The 14,611-nt window shown below is 49.2% G+C and overlaps 1 long non-coding RNA gene across 2 annotated transcripts; it reads left to right on the plus strand.

The window, feature by feature from the left end:
- Positions 1-52: 52 nt before the first annotated feature.
- LOC115945134 (uncharacterized) lies at positions 53-14,605 on the plus strand. 2 transcript variants are annotated; one of them, XR_014141606.1, is made up of 5 exons: positions 53-1,879; positions 2,145-2,268; positions 10,729-10,774; positions 10,956-11,064; positions 12,064-14,605. It is a non-coding gene; the product is annotated as an uncharacterized LOC115945134 (long non-coding RNA). The 2 variants fall into 2 exon arrangements; XR_014141605.1 differs by lacking the exon at positions 53-1,879 and having other exon boundaries at positions 2,010-2,268.
- The last annotated feature ends 6 nt before the right edge of the window (positions 14,606-14,611 follow it).

Consider the following 14,611-nt stretch of genomic DNA (forward strand, 5'->3'; position numbering starts at 1 on the left):
CAAGTGACCCCGACCCGTGGCTCCCAGCCACGTCCCACGAGTGACCAGGCGCCGTCAGTGTGGATGCAATCCCCTTAGATGTCTGTCTCCGCCAGCCACTCTGATGACTTCAGAAGTCCCCAGTGTCCTATGTCCAGTTCCCAGCCACCCCCCACTGTCCCTAGACAAGGGGAGACCCAGGAGGTGGGGTCCCTGCTCTGAAACACAAGTCATAAGGTCCAGCATGTGAGCCAAGCCCACGTCCCCCTGGGATGGAGAGACTGGGTGGGGGCGCTGGTTGTGTGTCCCCGTCTGCTGACTCTCCCAGCCTCCACCTGATGATGCTGAGGCGTCTGCCAGACTCCTCCCTCAGCAATGTGAGGGTGACTTTCCCACTGAGGTGGGGTTGCCTTCCCAGTGGGCTGAAATGGCTTATTGACCAAAGATTTTGCCGAGACCCCCGACTCTGGAGCTGTGGTCATCCTGGGTGACTTTTCTTGGGATCCTCGGGGGTCAAGTGGAGCCGTATTTTATAGTCCCTAGATCTTTAGGGTCCCCAAGTGGGGTGGACTCGGCACTTGTCCCTGCAGTCCAAAGATGCCTAATCCTCACCTGACGTGTCTGCAGCCCCATCCTGGTTGCTCCACCGCGGGGCTGTGTTCCTGGAGCCCGTCGATGTCCGGAGGCCATTCTGCATGGGCATTAGACCATCGGGCCGCAGGTCCTATGGACGCTGCATCGCGTTCTGCATCTCACAGTGGTTTCACCGGGTGTCACGCCAAGGGCGTGCTAGGGAAAGGGAGAAGAATCAGGAGGAAGGGAGGCTACAGAAAAAATGACCAAGAAGTAACCAAAGAAGGAGAGGTGGACACAATAGTACTTTAACCACGTGTCAGAGGGCACAATGTCAACGTGGCCTTGAGTTTTGGCTCCTTCCCTGAGTTGCTGGACCAAAGCCACCACCTATCCCCTCACCTGGCTTTCCCCATCTGCAAATTCAGCCCGAGCTCCCAGCCCACCCACAGGGTGATCATCACAAACCATGGGTGCGATTCTTATGTCATCATTCCATCACTCTGTCCCTCCCTCACAAGCTGGCAGAGGAGCCTCGATGCCCCAGGGACATTTGCCCGGATGGAAGGGTCAGGTTGGCTTCCGTGTGCGCAGGGGCAAAGCCCACAGCCGTCCAGCTGCTGCACATCTCACAAGCCGTGGGACCCTTTCCCCGCAGCGTCTCTATCTGTGCAGGGGGCAGGTATCTCCTAGGGCCTCTGTGGGAACCAGACGGGGCTGCGTGGACGGGGCCCGCACGGCACCTGGAGCACACTCAGCTCTGTCCACGGCGGCTGCTCTGCTCGGGGCCCACGCGGGCGGGAGGCCTCGCTGGCTGTTTCCATTTGCTGTTTCCTGACGCTAGCCTTCCTAGAAAAGTCCTCCTTTAAAGAGAAAGAGATCTGTCGTCAAGCAGAAACGAGTGGGGTAGAAAACAGCAGTGTTTCCTGAGCCCTCTCCCGCAAATGTCTACATCCTTGCAAATAGCACTTGGCCACCAAGGGCGGGCCTCCTGGGGCTGTCCCGACATCCGGGACAAGGCTAGAGAGACCTGATTAGATCCAAAGGGGTGGGGGGAAGACACGGACAGGTGTCCCCAGCAGGGATTTCAGCCCCTCCCCCAGGTGCCATGGGAGCAGAGTAGGGCACAGGGACTCTGCCAGGGAGGGTGCTGGGGGGCTTCTGAGAGGAGGTGATGCTCGATTTGGGCTTTGAAGTATGAGCATGATTTTTCCAGGTGGTAGGAGCAGGTGCTCCTGGCAGAAGGATCTGCATCAGCAAACGCCTAGAAGCCACGTGGGTGTGGCATTGAGCGGCTGCAACATGGCAAGTCTGCTGTGAGCACCTGGTGTGTTTGGGGACAGGAAGTTGAATAAGGCAGGCATGCAGGGGAGTGAGGTGGGAGGGACAGAGAGGAGGGGGCTGGGAACAAGCCACCGGGGGGTCTGCGGTGGGGAGTCGTTTGCTGAGGGTCCCACAGTCTATCAGTGGCAGGAAGGGCAGAACAGAGAAGGACCCAGAAGGTCCTTTGAGGGAGTCAGGACAGCTGAGGTGGGTAGGACGACTGGACCAGCCCCGTCCAGGTGTGTGGTTTCATCACAGGCTGCTTTCAGTCTCCCTTTCAGGTCCCAGACGTATTTGGGCCCCGAGGTGTGGTTACTGCACAGACTCATAACCGGGTCCTCACAGCTAAGAACGACTGGATGTGCTTCAGCTCAGTCAGAGGAAGATCCCTGGGTAAGCTGGGAGGGTAGGGGCCCCAGCCCATCTACTCACCCTCCATACAGCTCTTTAAGGAAAGATCCTGTGTTGTCTCGATTTTGTAGATGAGGGTGAACCTGAAGCTCCAGCCCCAGGTCCCAGGGCTTCCCCCCTCTCCCTGTGCCCCAAAACAGTGGAGAAGGATGGAGGCACTGCCCAGCCCGGGTTCCAGACTGCCTGCGACCTGAGCAGGCTACCCCAGAAGGAAGGCTGATGTTGGTGTGCTCATCCCTTTGGGGAATTGGGAGGATGCAGAGCAGGGGAGGAGGGCAGGTGAGTCAGAGCCTCTGGGTACCCCAGGGTGAGACTGCCAGGCTGACCAGCAAAGGCTCACGTTGTCTTTTGAGATACAAGGACTCAGGGTTGTGTTGCCCACAGTGTCTCTGAGTGTCTGCTCAGTGCCAGGCCCTGCAGGGAAACTGAGGGCCTGATAGGGAGTGACTGGCCCAGGGTGCCATGACCGTGACCGTGACCAGGAGACAGAGCAGGGAGATAGAGCAGGGAGATGTCTGGGCTTTGCTCCCTGTCCCCCACCGGGCCCTGTGTTCCACCCACTGTAGGGCAGGAAGTGCAGAGGCAGGCCTGTGTGCCTGCAGCAAGAAGAGAATGGCCGGAAGTGAGAAGGGCCACGCTGTAGCGTGGTCCAGGCTTTGAATCTGAAAACACAAAACTGTAGACTGCTGGGGTGGAGGATAAGGAGGGGAGCTTAAAGCTGTGTGTTTCCGCCAGCAGAAGTAAACCTAGAAGGCTTTGGATTGTTAAAGTCACCTTTCTCCCCAAACACTTGCGTCACAAAGCCTGGTCTACCCTTCGGCCCTGCCTGCGCCCACCGTGGACCGTGACTCTGGGTGAGTCCCTACGCTGGGGATTCTTTGTTCACATATCTTAAGAACTTGCTTTCAGTCTTTTTATGTTGATTCATAGGATTTGTCGTGTTCTGTGTAACTCAGCTTTTGTCTGCTCTAAGTTTGGAGGGTGCTGCCTCCTGGCCTCTGGCTGTAGTCTGACTCTGTTCATGGTGTCCTTTACAATTTTTATTTTATGTACTTATTTAAGAGTTTATTTATTTATTTGAGAGAGATAGAGAGGAGGAGCAGGGGGAGAGGGAGAAGCAGACTCCCTGCTGAGCAAGGACCCGATGCCGGACTCGATCCCAGGACCCCAAATCATGACCTGAGCCGAAGGCAGCCGCTTTACAAGTGAGCCACCCGGGCGCCCTCCACTACAATTTTTAATGTTTAAGAGGTCAGATAACTGAACTTTCCTTTTATGGCCTCTGGGATTTGCATCTTGCTTAAAAGGTTTCTCCAACTCAAAATTATTATTTTTTAAATATTTTTTTCCAGGATATTTGCGGCTTTTTCTTTCTAGCTTACATTTAGGTCCTGTTGGGAGTTATTGATTAATTGATTGATTTTGTACAAGCCTTTTGGTTTTTCCTTCTCCTCCTCCCCCCTTCTTCCTCCTATTCTTCTTTTTCTGCTTCTGCTTCTCCTCTGTTTCCCCTTCTCTTTCTCCTCCTCCCCCCTTCCTCCTCCTATTCTTCTTTTTCTGCTTCTGCTTCTCCTCTGTTTCCCCTTCTCTTTCTCCTCCTCCTCCTTCTTCTTCTTTCTCCTCTTCCTCTCCTCCTTCTCAAGACATCTCTAACTGGTGCCGGCTACAATCCATAGAAACCCGGCTTTTCTTAAGACTTCAAAGAAGCCTGCAGTGCACTAAGGAAATGATCCCCACCCTTCTCCCCCAAAGTTCCTGGCAGCAGTTAGGAAACAAAAGTGAGGTGAGGGTGGAGGGAGCTGGGCCTGACATCCACACCTGGCCTCGCCACCCTGGGGGAGGGGAGGCTTTGGAAAGTCCTGCTAAGGCTCAGGTACCAGGACCATGTTTTCCTGCAATTTCCTCTTCCTCTTTCTCCTCATATAAAAAATATTATGGCTGGAGTACAGAGACATGAGGAAATACATGGAAACTCCCACAAATCTGATAGAATTGTCCAAAGCACATTAAATCAGGAGGGTAATTCATGTGAAATCTGAGGCATAGTCTTATTTGTTCTCGGCCAGCATGAGCTTTTCATCAAGACAGACAAGAAAACAAGTGGAATTGCTCATCGGTGAGTGAAGCTGGGGGGTGCTGTGCTGCCAGCCCTCGGATCTGAGCCCGGCTGTGGGCTGGAGAGCAGGGGCAGCGGGTACCCCGGGAGGCCCTGGAACAGGAGGTGCGGGAGGGAATAGACAGGCCCCCGCCAGGGCTCAGAGTCCAACAGAGGAGAACACACAGAGGACTGCAGTCAGGACAGTGCACATCCAAGGGGAGCCCAGAGAGTCAGTGGGGGCAGGCTGCAGGGGAGACAGCGGTTGAGCTGGGCCTCTAAGCACAGGTAAACTTTTACAAGGTGAGGAAGGTGGGGAAAGGCATTCCAGGGGGACGGAGCAGCCAAGCAAAGGGCTGGAGGCTGAGGTGTGATCAGAAGCAAGGAGGGGCGCTGGGCTGGCTTAGTAGGTAGAGCCTTTGACTCTGGATCTCAGGGCCCTGAGTGTGTTCAAGCTCCACGTTGGGCATGGAGCCTATAAAATAAACATTAAAAAAGAAAAAAGAAAAGAAGCAGGGAAGTGAGGGGTCCTTGAGGATGACTGGACCAAGGCAACATGGAGGCCGGGCGGGAGCAGTGAGGAAGATAGGAGCGGGAGCATTAGGGAGCCCGGGGTGGACGCCATGCTGAGTGTGAAGCTGATCCTGTCTTAGGCTCCCCTTCCCCTGCCCAAGGAGGATGTCTGCAGCTGCTTGCAGGGAGATGCTTTGGTGAGAATCTGTGTCCTGCTGCCTCTGGAGAGCTTAGACAGAGCCGGTGGGGATGGGAGGGCTCTGTGTCCTGTGTGGGCCATGCAGGTGGGCAAGGGCGGGCTTCTTCCCTCCTTCTCCTCCTGCTAGCCTTGCTGGGAGCTGACCAATCTGCAGGCTAGCCAGGGACACCCTGGGTACTAATCAGGCAGGAGGGAGCATTGTCCAGCATCAAAACCCAGCTGAGGTCCAACACGAGGGTCAGGGCCGGGCCAAGAATAGCAGAGGACAGGAAGGATGGGACCGAGAGTGCAGACACATTTGCAAAGGTTTGGTGTCATCCAGGGTCCGGCTCTTTCTGCCCGCTCACTCCTCCTGCTCTCTGCGTTTGCTCTTGGTCCATGTGCTTCATGGTGTCCTTTGGCTGTGTGGGGCTCCCTGCTCAGTGGGAACTCTGCTTCTCCCTCTCCCTCTGCCTGCCACTCTCCAACCACCCACCCCATGTTCATGCTCTCTCGCTTTCTCTCTCTCTCAAATAAATATATAAAATCTTTATTTAAAAAAAGACTCCCCTTCTTATTAGGATTAATTAACAATTAAACGATTCCCATTATACTAACTCCTTTTTGATTTACAACTTTACACCTTTGTATCTCCCTTTTTTATATACTTTGTCTCAGCTCTTCTCCTTTGGACATTATTAGGAACTCATGGCCTTTCACAGACTCAGCTTGACCCAATTAAACATGACCCTAATAATCCTTATCAATTACCATTATTATTCTATGTAATTTGGTAGGATTACCAGTGAGTGCCCTATTGAGCCCTGCTCTGAACATGCCCGAAGCATCCTTTTCTTCTGGAGGAGGGGATATTGAAGGCCCGTGGAATTCAGTCTCCCTCCAAGGAGTCTTGCTACCTTTGAGTGGAGAAAAACCCATGGGTGCCTATGTGAGTGGGCGAGGCATTGCTAGAACATATATCTGTGGAAGGGTGGAGTTCACTCTGATTAGCCTAGTTTAACCTATGTTATCATCCCACTTTTCTTAGACAACTTACTTTCATCAACCACCAAGATTTCTCCCACACTGACAACTCACATCAGGAGTGAGGCTTGTTTCTTATGATCCAACTGCTCCCATCATCTTTCAAGTGGTAGTGCCGGAAACCAACCCATTATTGCAGTTAGCTGTTACTCACTGCTATAATGTGACTTCTCCTTTCTTAAAATTAAAAATAAAACAAAGTAATAAGTGCATATGGTTAAAACAAATCATTAGTACCGAGGGCTCTGCACACCCCCTTTCCCAATTAAAAGCGATCACTTTTAATTTGTTGCTTTTTCTTTAGGTGGTTAATCAATATCTTTAGATGATACTCTTACACTGGGAGACAGAACAGGTGGAAGTGTAGGCTCTGGAGACAGGGAGTCTGGATTTGAATTCTGGCTCTGGCACTAGCTGGGTGCTTTGGGTAAATTACTTAACCTTTCTGAGCTTCAGTTTCTTTTCTTACAGAGTCATGGTGAGAACTAATTCATGAGTTAATGCATACAAAGTGCTTAGAACGGTGCCTGGGACAAAGCAGGTAGTCAACAACTACAATAGTTAGTTTCAGACCCTCAATTTTTAAATTGTTTTATGAGCTATTTATTTCTTACCAGGACAGATAATGATTTCACTTATTTATATACTTTTCCTTACACACCTCCCCAGTTTCTCCTAATACCATTCTATCACTGATTTTATGTCCTTGATTGGAAACCTTTCTAGTCGTAAGCAATTTACTTACACCTTTGTTTCTTTTTTCTTTTTTTCTTCCATCTTCATTTCTTAACCTCTCAATTGCAGCCAGTATTTCTGAACTCCCCACTTTGTAAAATAAGGATGTTAATCCTCCTCCTCTCTTCAGTGCTTCACCTCCAACTTCTATCATTGTACTTTAATTTACTATGGCAACAAGTGCATTTAGTTCTCATATTTAAATGGTCTCTTTCATTCTAGAAGTGAAAAATGGCACAAGAATGTTTACATATCTGTGATGTTTTCAGTATTCTTTACTGTAGAGCTAACTTGTGAAATACAGTTGCACATGTTTTCTTGTACAGCTTTAGTTTTTCCTGATTTTCTAATTGCCTATGTTTTTACCCCTTGCAAGGTTGCCTTCAACATTTCCTCAGTTTCATTTGAACTGTGCATTATATAAGTATTATATCAAGTCCCCTTTGCCCATAGAACTCTTCACTTCTTATTCCATTCTGGGCTGGTTGCTCTCTCGGCCTTCCGTATGCCCAGCTGTAGTCCTTGGATTCCTTTCTGTCTATGTTAATTTTCCTGTTTCCTGGACCTCATATCTTTCTGTCTCTTGGTTTCTTGGTTATTATCCTCCACCTCACCCCATAAACACACAAACTACTTTTTTTTCTTTTCTGCAGCTCTTTCTAAAGTAATTTTCTAAGAATTGATAGCCTTGGTAACTTGTCATTCCTCATTTAGTTTCATTTCTTCTGTCACCTTTTTGTTTTATTTTCTGGAAGTTTTCCTTGACTTTTCCAAACTTTCCTGAGACTTCTTTTTAATTCCCAAGATCTCTTTTTTGTCCCATTACTTTTTTCCCTTTTCGGTGCATCCCGTTCTCATTTTATGAAGAAAACAGCTTTCTAACCTCCCTGAGGACATTGGTTCAAGGTTTAAAAAATTATTCTTATAGTCAAAATTACGTGTTTCTTCTGGTTTCATTGTTTTGAAGGTTTATTAAGTCCAGTTATTTTTGTTATTATTGTTTTAAAGTAAGCGCTATGCCCAATGTGGGGCATGAACTCTTGAGATCAAGAGTTGCATGCTCTACCAACTGAGCCAGCCAGGTGCCCCTTCTGGAGTCATTTTTTATTTATCTTAGCCACCCTTTCCATCTGGTCATCTTTCTTATATATCTGATCCTAGATTGCCCATTCATAGTTACAGAGAGGTAAGTTGATTGACAGGCTTCCCTGTAGAGTGATTGGATGAGGATTCCCTAGATGTCAGAAGACAGAGGTATTTTTTCTGGAGTATTTCATTTCTGATTTTTCCCCTTCTGGTGTAGACTTAGGCTGCTGTGAATATAGGATTGGCTGCAGGGTTGGTAACCTTCTTCCTGCTTCCCCTCCACCTCCCTCTCATCTTCAGTGTTCTCCAAAGGTCTGCCTAGCCAACCATTCTTCTTGCCTATTGCCTTGTTCTCTCTTTGTTTTTCTGATGGCAGCTCCCTCTCCTCTTCTTTATTCAGCTATCAGTTCTGCATCCAGTCTGCATTCAAACATTTGTCTAAGCCTCTGGACTCCTGTTGGCCCCGTTCTCCTTTCAAATTGGTAGCAGAAGGAGGAGAGGCAGTGTGTGGGTTCTTGAGTCCAGCAGGCAGGACCTTGAGCACTTGAACCCAGTCTACCACTTACTAGATTTCTGACTCTGGGCAAGTCACCTAGTCTGTGCTTTAGTTTCCTTATCTGTAAACAGGGATGCAAATGATACACACACTACTCAATGATTATTGAAGAAGACAGGTTATTATTTGTAAAGTCTTAGAGCAGTTAATTACCAGTGCAGAGCAAAGGGCACAAATGTGAGTCACTCTCATCATTAGTTATTTTTATACCTCTAAGTACCTTTACTATCATTTCAGTCAGGTCTCAGGAGGGGTAGTTGATAAATGCTCTTTTGCCTTCTTCAAATAGTGCCTAGGGGCACCTGGCTGGCTTATTCTGAAAAGTATGGGACTGTTGACCTTGGGGTTGTGAGTTCGAGTCCCAAATTGGGTGTAGAGATTACTAAGAAAAATAAATAAACTTAGAAAAAAATAATGCTTAGGGCACATGGGTGGCTCAGTTGGTCAAGCGTCTGCCTTCGGCTCAGGTCATGATCACGGGGTCCTGGAACCGAGTTTTGCGTCAGGCTCATTGCTCCACGGGGAGTCTGCTTCTCCCTCTGCCCCTCCTCCCACTTGTTCTCTCAATCTCCCTCTCTCTCTCAAATAATAAATAAATAAAATCTTTAAAAGAAATAATGCTTAAACGTAGTCAACATTTGCTGTCTTTCCTCATCTCCCAAGGTAAGAGAATAACAGAACTAAAATAAATTCTCTCTCTATAAGGGTCTGTTTTTTAAAAAAGTCTATGAGGAACTGGTAAGAATGGGATGGTGGACACCCTCATCTACTGTGAGTGTGAATGTGAATTGGTATGATTTTTTTCGTAACAGTGTGGCTCTAGGTATGAAAAACTTTGTACGTGTTGATACCTTCTGACCCAGTCATCCTGCTTGTAGAAATGTCTTAAGGAAACAATCTCAAATGCAAAGTTTTATATGTCTTAAGGAAACAATCTCAAATGCAAAATGCAAAGTTTTATACAAGGAGATTGTTCTTTGCACTATCATTTAGATAAAGAATTAGAAGCAGTCTAAGGTGCAAAGTTGGGGGAGGACAGCAGAGAGGACTGGGCATTATCAGGAAGGCTTGACAATGCATAGTAGGGCTGTAGGGATTGTGCCAGGACCTAGCAGGACTCCAGGCCCTGTGGGATGAAGAATCTTGCAGAAGCAAGGAGGACACAGGCTTTGGGAAGCTGTGGCACCAGGAAATTGATCCAGACAAAGCCTAGTTCACGATGCAAGACATCATTGAGGAACGAGGAGAGTCATTTACAAATAAACACATATACAGTTGACCCTTGAACAACACAGGTTTGATCAACACAGAGTTCTACTTTTATGCAGATTTTTTCATTAAATATATGTGCAGTACTATAAATGTACTTTCTCTTCCTTATGGCTTTCTTTTTTTTTTTTAATTTAATTTATTTATCTGACAAAGAGAGAGAACATACATGTGGGGGGAGGGGCACAGGGAGAGGGAGAAGCAGACTCCCCACTAAGGAGGGAGCCAGTTGTAGGGGCTCCATCCCAGGATCCTGGATTTATGACCTGAGCTGAGGCAGACACTTAAACGACTGAGCCACCCAGGCGCCCCTTCCTTATGATTTTCTTAACAACATTTTCTTTTCTCTAGCTTACTCTGTTGCAAGAATACAGTACATAATACATATAACATACAAACTATGTGTTGATCAGCTGTTTATATTATTGGTAAAGCTTCTGGTCAAGAGTAGGCTATTAGTAGTTAAGTTTTGGGGAAGTCAGAAGTTATGCATGAATTTTTGAGTGCACGGGGATGGGGGTCATCGCCCCTAACCCCTGTGTTGTTCAAAGGTTAACTGTACATGAATAAATGTTTATGTATGTTAAAGGGAGTAGAGCACAGTCATCACAAACATGGGCTTTGGATCAGAGACACTCGGGTTCACGTCCTGGCTCTAGCACTATTGTGAAAACTTGGACTAAACTAACTTCAGGTGATGGTTTCCTCCACCTTAACGTGGGAGCCACAAGAGCACCGACCTCATGGAGTGTGTGTGGATATTCAGTGAGGGAACACATAGGAGCGCTGCCCGTCATAGGTACTTGATCAATATTAGCTCTTATCAATTAGCAAACACACATGTTTCTGACCTCCAAAATTTCCAGAACACTTCTTCCCATGTTTTCTTCTGTGTTTGGTTTTATTGCTTCTATAACTTCTCAGATGGCAGTCTCCTTGACTGATTATCTTCTTCTTGTGGCCCAGCAGGACGACAGGACCCCGACTTGGCTTGGGAGTGAGCTGGAGTGAGGTGAGTAACTTTCCTTAAATAGCGGCTGGCAGAAGTCAGTAGACGACAAACACATCAGGTAAAGTCTGCTTTGGCGGTGGTAGCCATCCCGGAGGGAAGCACCAGAGACCTGGCCCCTCGCTGCTTCCTGCTGCCACAGCTGGCTCACATTTGACCCCACAATTTGTTCTCTCCTCCCCAGGGGTGAAGCAACACCTCCTTCTAGCGGGGACGCAGACTCGAGCGGTTGCGAAAACTCTCAGATCCCACTGCTGGCACCATGTCCTCAGAAGCCAGTGAGCTCTGCCCAGGTAGTCAACTTCCACTTCTCTGGATGATTCCTGGAATTGTGGGGATGCTTCCAGCTGCGTTACCCTAAGAGGAATCAGTCCCTTGAAGGGCTTCCTTGAGTCCCTAAGCGGGAGTCAAAGGGAGTCCCCAGGCCAGGGGTCTGTGGGGACACCTCCCTCCTGTCTTCTCAGGGTCATGGCTGAGATGCTCACTTCCTCCCTCCCCCTGCCGCCCATCAAATCCATCAAATGACCCAGAAGTGAGGCCAGGAGAGCCCGCTGGGAGGTGGGGGACAGCAGAGGGGAAAGGAGGGAAGAAAGGGGTCCTGAGGTAGGGCAGGGGGAGGAGGTAGACCAGCAAGCTTGGAGACTTCTTCTGCCCTCTTGCCCTGTCCAAGCCTCCAGCATGGCTAAGGATGACTGTGGGGCTTCACGGCAGCGGCCGCTCCCTCCAGTTCTCACCCTGCTGCCAGCCTGACTGCTCTGTGATGGTCAGTGGGCCACTGACCTGGACCCCAGTCTGGTCTTTGCCACCTCCCACCTGTGTGACCTGGAGTGCCTTACCTAACCTTACCTGTAAAATGAGAATATTTCCCTATGTGGTTATGAAGATCAAATATAATGTGTTTATGAGGTTTTGGCCAGGACCTGCTACACAGTATGTCCTCCCTAAGTATTGTTGCTGTCCCCTCTACCTGGAACCTGTTAGTTCCAGATAGAAACCTCTCCTCCCCCAGCATCCCCTGGCCCCCCACGGCTATGTTAGGGCACTTGTCCTGTGTCCCGACTATAAGCACCTGCTTATGAGATACGAAAGCGGGGCAGGAACTGATTCTATTGATCTCAATAACCCTGCCTAGGCCGGCTCTCAGCTATTCCCCGCCACCCCACCCCCCAATCAATAAATACACATATTTAGCCCTGTAGGTTCCCTCCAGCTAAGCCTTGGTTTCCCTCTCCCTTAGTGGAGCAGGAAAAAGAAAAAAGTAAACAACTTTTCATTTTTTCCTTTCCATCTAGAGAGCAAAATCCTTCTTGAGGATGTCACTGAGTCTTTTCAGAGCACAGTGAGCTTCGAGGAACTGCACTTCCTGCTGACTGACCGTGAAGCCTGGGAGAGATTTGTGGCTCAGGCCACGTTGTCCAGGTAACCCCCCGGGGTTGCCCCGGGATGGTCACCCTGGTGTCTGTGGGACAGTATCTTGGGGTTGGGGTTGAGTATGTTCCTTCTCAACAATCCATGAGGAATATGTCTTCCATTACATTCACCGCAGTGAATGGCCTCGGATTGAGCCAAGGTGAAACCTGCAGAGTGACCTTGGTCCTTTACCTAAAGCAGACCTGTCTCTGCCTTTGTCTCTTTGTCTGTTCAATTTTGTCATGAGGAAATGAAGATAATGCATGTAAAGTGCTTAGCACAGTGACTGACACATAGTAATTTTAACTTTTTAGAAGATTGCCGAGAAGATACGGGCCAAGGGTCTTCTTAGAGATGAGGGCCAAGCAGACTTCCTCTGGGACAAGTCAGAAGAACACTGACACCTCAGTCTGTGCCCCTGGGGATTCGGACTAGAGTCTTCCCTAAGGAGTTATATGAACGTGCAGGATCCTGCTGACCCATGAGGTGGAGACGCTAGAGTGGAATTGGACCGAGCTGGGTTGGATCCTGACTCTATCTCTGTCCAGCCCTGGGGCTCTCTGGCTCTGTATGTCTTGGAGTCTCAGATCTGTCATTTGTTCAATGGACACAGTAATCCAATCTGATAAGATTGTGGCGAAGGACTTTGTGTGAATTGTGAGGTCAAAGGTGAGGAACCAAGTGCAGTCATCCTGTCCAAAGGCCCAGGAGGCTTGGACCAGGGCCAGAGCTGGTGATCAGGATGGACAAAGGGGTGTGGGGTCTAGGTTGGAGGACTAGGTAGGCTTGGACAGCAGGGCTGGAACTGAGTGAAGCTCTAGAGCACAAAACTTGAGGAGACCAGGGACCTAGCAGAGGTCCTGTGAGAGGGAGAGGGCACATTTCTTCCCTCCCTTCTTTGATTTCCTCACTGCTGGGCATCAGGGTCCATGGGGGGTGTTTCTTCCATACCTTGCCTTGGAGCTGGGGGGGTCGTGACTACCATTTGGAAGCCTCTTCTCTTCTACCTAGAGCAGCCCCAGACCAATAGGAGGCAGTGTGGCTTTGTGACAGCTTCCAGCTCCACAGGGGGCAGCTGCCAATTCTGTACTCTTTGGGGGATTCTGAGCCTCAGAAGTCCCCACCAAAGAGGAAAGTACTTCTTGCACCAGCTTGCCCGAATGCAGGTCTTTTCCGGCTTAGTGATTCATATAGAAGGTTGTCAAAGTCTCTTGCATCTTTAAGAGATGTCATAAAGTTGCACATGGCCTTGGTGTACCAGCTAAGGTGTGAGTTAAGCTGGTGACACCCGTGAGGTCGGGGGTGCTGGGCGGTGGCTCGGGAGTCAGTTTCGTGAACTGGAGAGTCTGAGGGGAACGAGGGTAGTGGGTGTCCCGCTTCTCAGTCAGTTGGGGCAGGGCCTGGTCCCCAGCAGAGGACATGAGGCTTGGGAGAGAGAGCAGGTGCCAAGCAAAATGATCATTAAGGTCCCTTCTCGCTCTGAGGTTTTGTTTTCTTAAATTCCAAGTACCCAGAGTTAACCAAACTGCAAAGTCTGAGAGCACAATCCCTAAGACTGCCCTTACTTTTGGCACCAACTGCAAATTGGGGGGGCGGTCCCCAAACTACCCTGAGATTGGATGATGCCCTGGAAGCACTCATAGAGCTCACTCAGAGCTGTCACTCTCAGTCACCCTGTGATACAGGGAAGGATACAGGTTCCCATCAGCCAAAGAGAGAGACACTTGGGGCAGAGTCTGGGAGGGTTTCCAGTGCAAAGCTTGGTTGTCCTTGGGAGGCCTTACTGTCCTGTGTTCAGTGTGTGACAATGCACGTGGAGCATTGCCCACCAGGGAAGTTCACACTGTGAAAGTAAACAATTATTGTGACACTTACTAATATGGTAAAGAAGACTTAATTCATGCCCTAGGCGTCGAGAGTGATGTCATCGGGGAGAGAGATCGGGCTCACCTCGGAATACAGCGAAGACAGCTAAGGATTTATAGCCAAGGAGCAGGATGGGGGCAGGGTATGGGAAATCACTAAGAGGAGACATCAAGGTGGGGGATTCTTGCTAACCTGACCCAGTAGTGTTCTTCCTGAAGGCAGGCAAGGACTTCTGCATCAAAGGTGGGATTTGATCAGATGTCAAAGGTGATTAGATATCAAGAGTGCGTGGATTCTCACTAAGCTGACCTAACAGGGTTCTTGCTAAGACTGGGCATGACAGGCTGCCAAGGACAGAGCACAGAAGACCAAGGTCAAGGCCTAGTCAAGAGGAGTGTCAGAGAGCCCGAATAACGTTTGGTCAAGGAGAGAGTCTTTTTCAACCCCGTCCTCAGAGTACAGAGTTTTATTGGGGCTCAATCACCTCCTCCCTGCATGGCTGACTTGTCGTCTTCAGCTCCCCTGGAGGTTAGTTTCTAGTTCCTCTGTAGGTCAGAACTGACA

This window comes from Leptonychotes weddellii, unplaced genomic scaffold, assembly GCF_054177405.1.
Source record: "Leptonychotes weddellii isolate Sample4059 unplaced genomic scaffold, ASM5417740v2 HiC_scaffold_1120, whole genome shotgun sequence".
Lineage (NCBI taxonomy): Eukaryota > Metazoa > Chordata > Mammalia > Carnivora > Phocidae > Leptonychotes > Leptonychotes weddellii.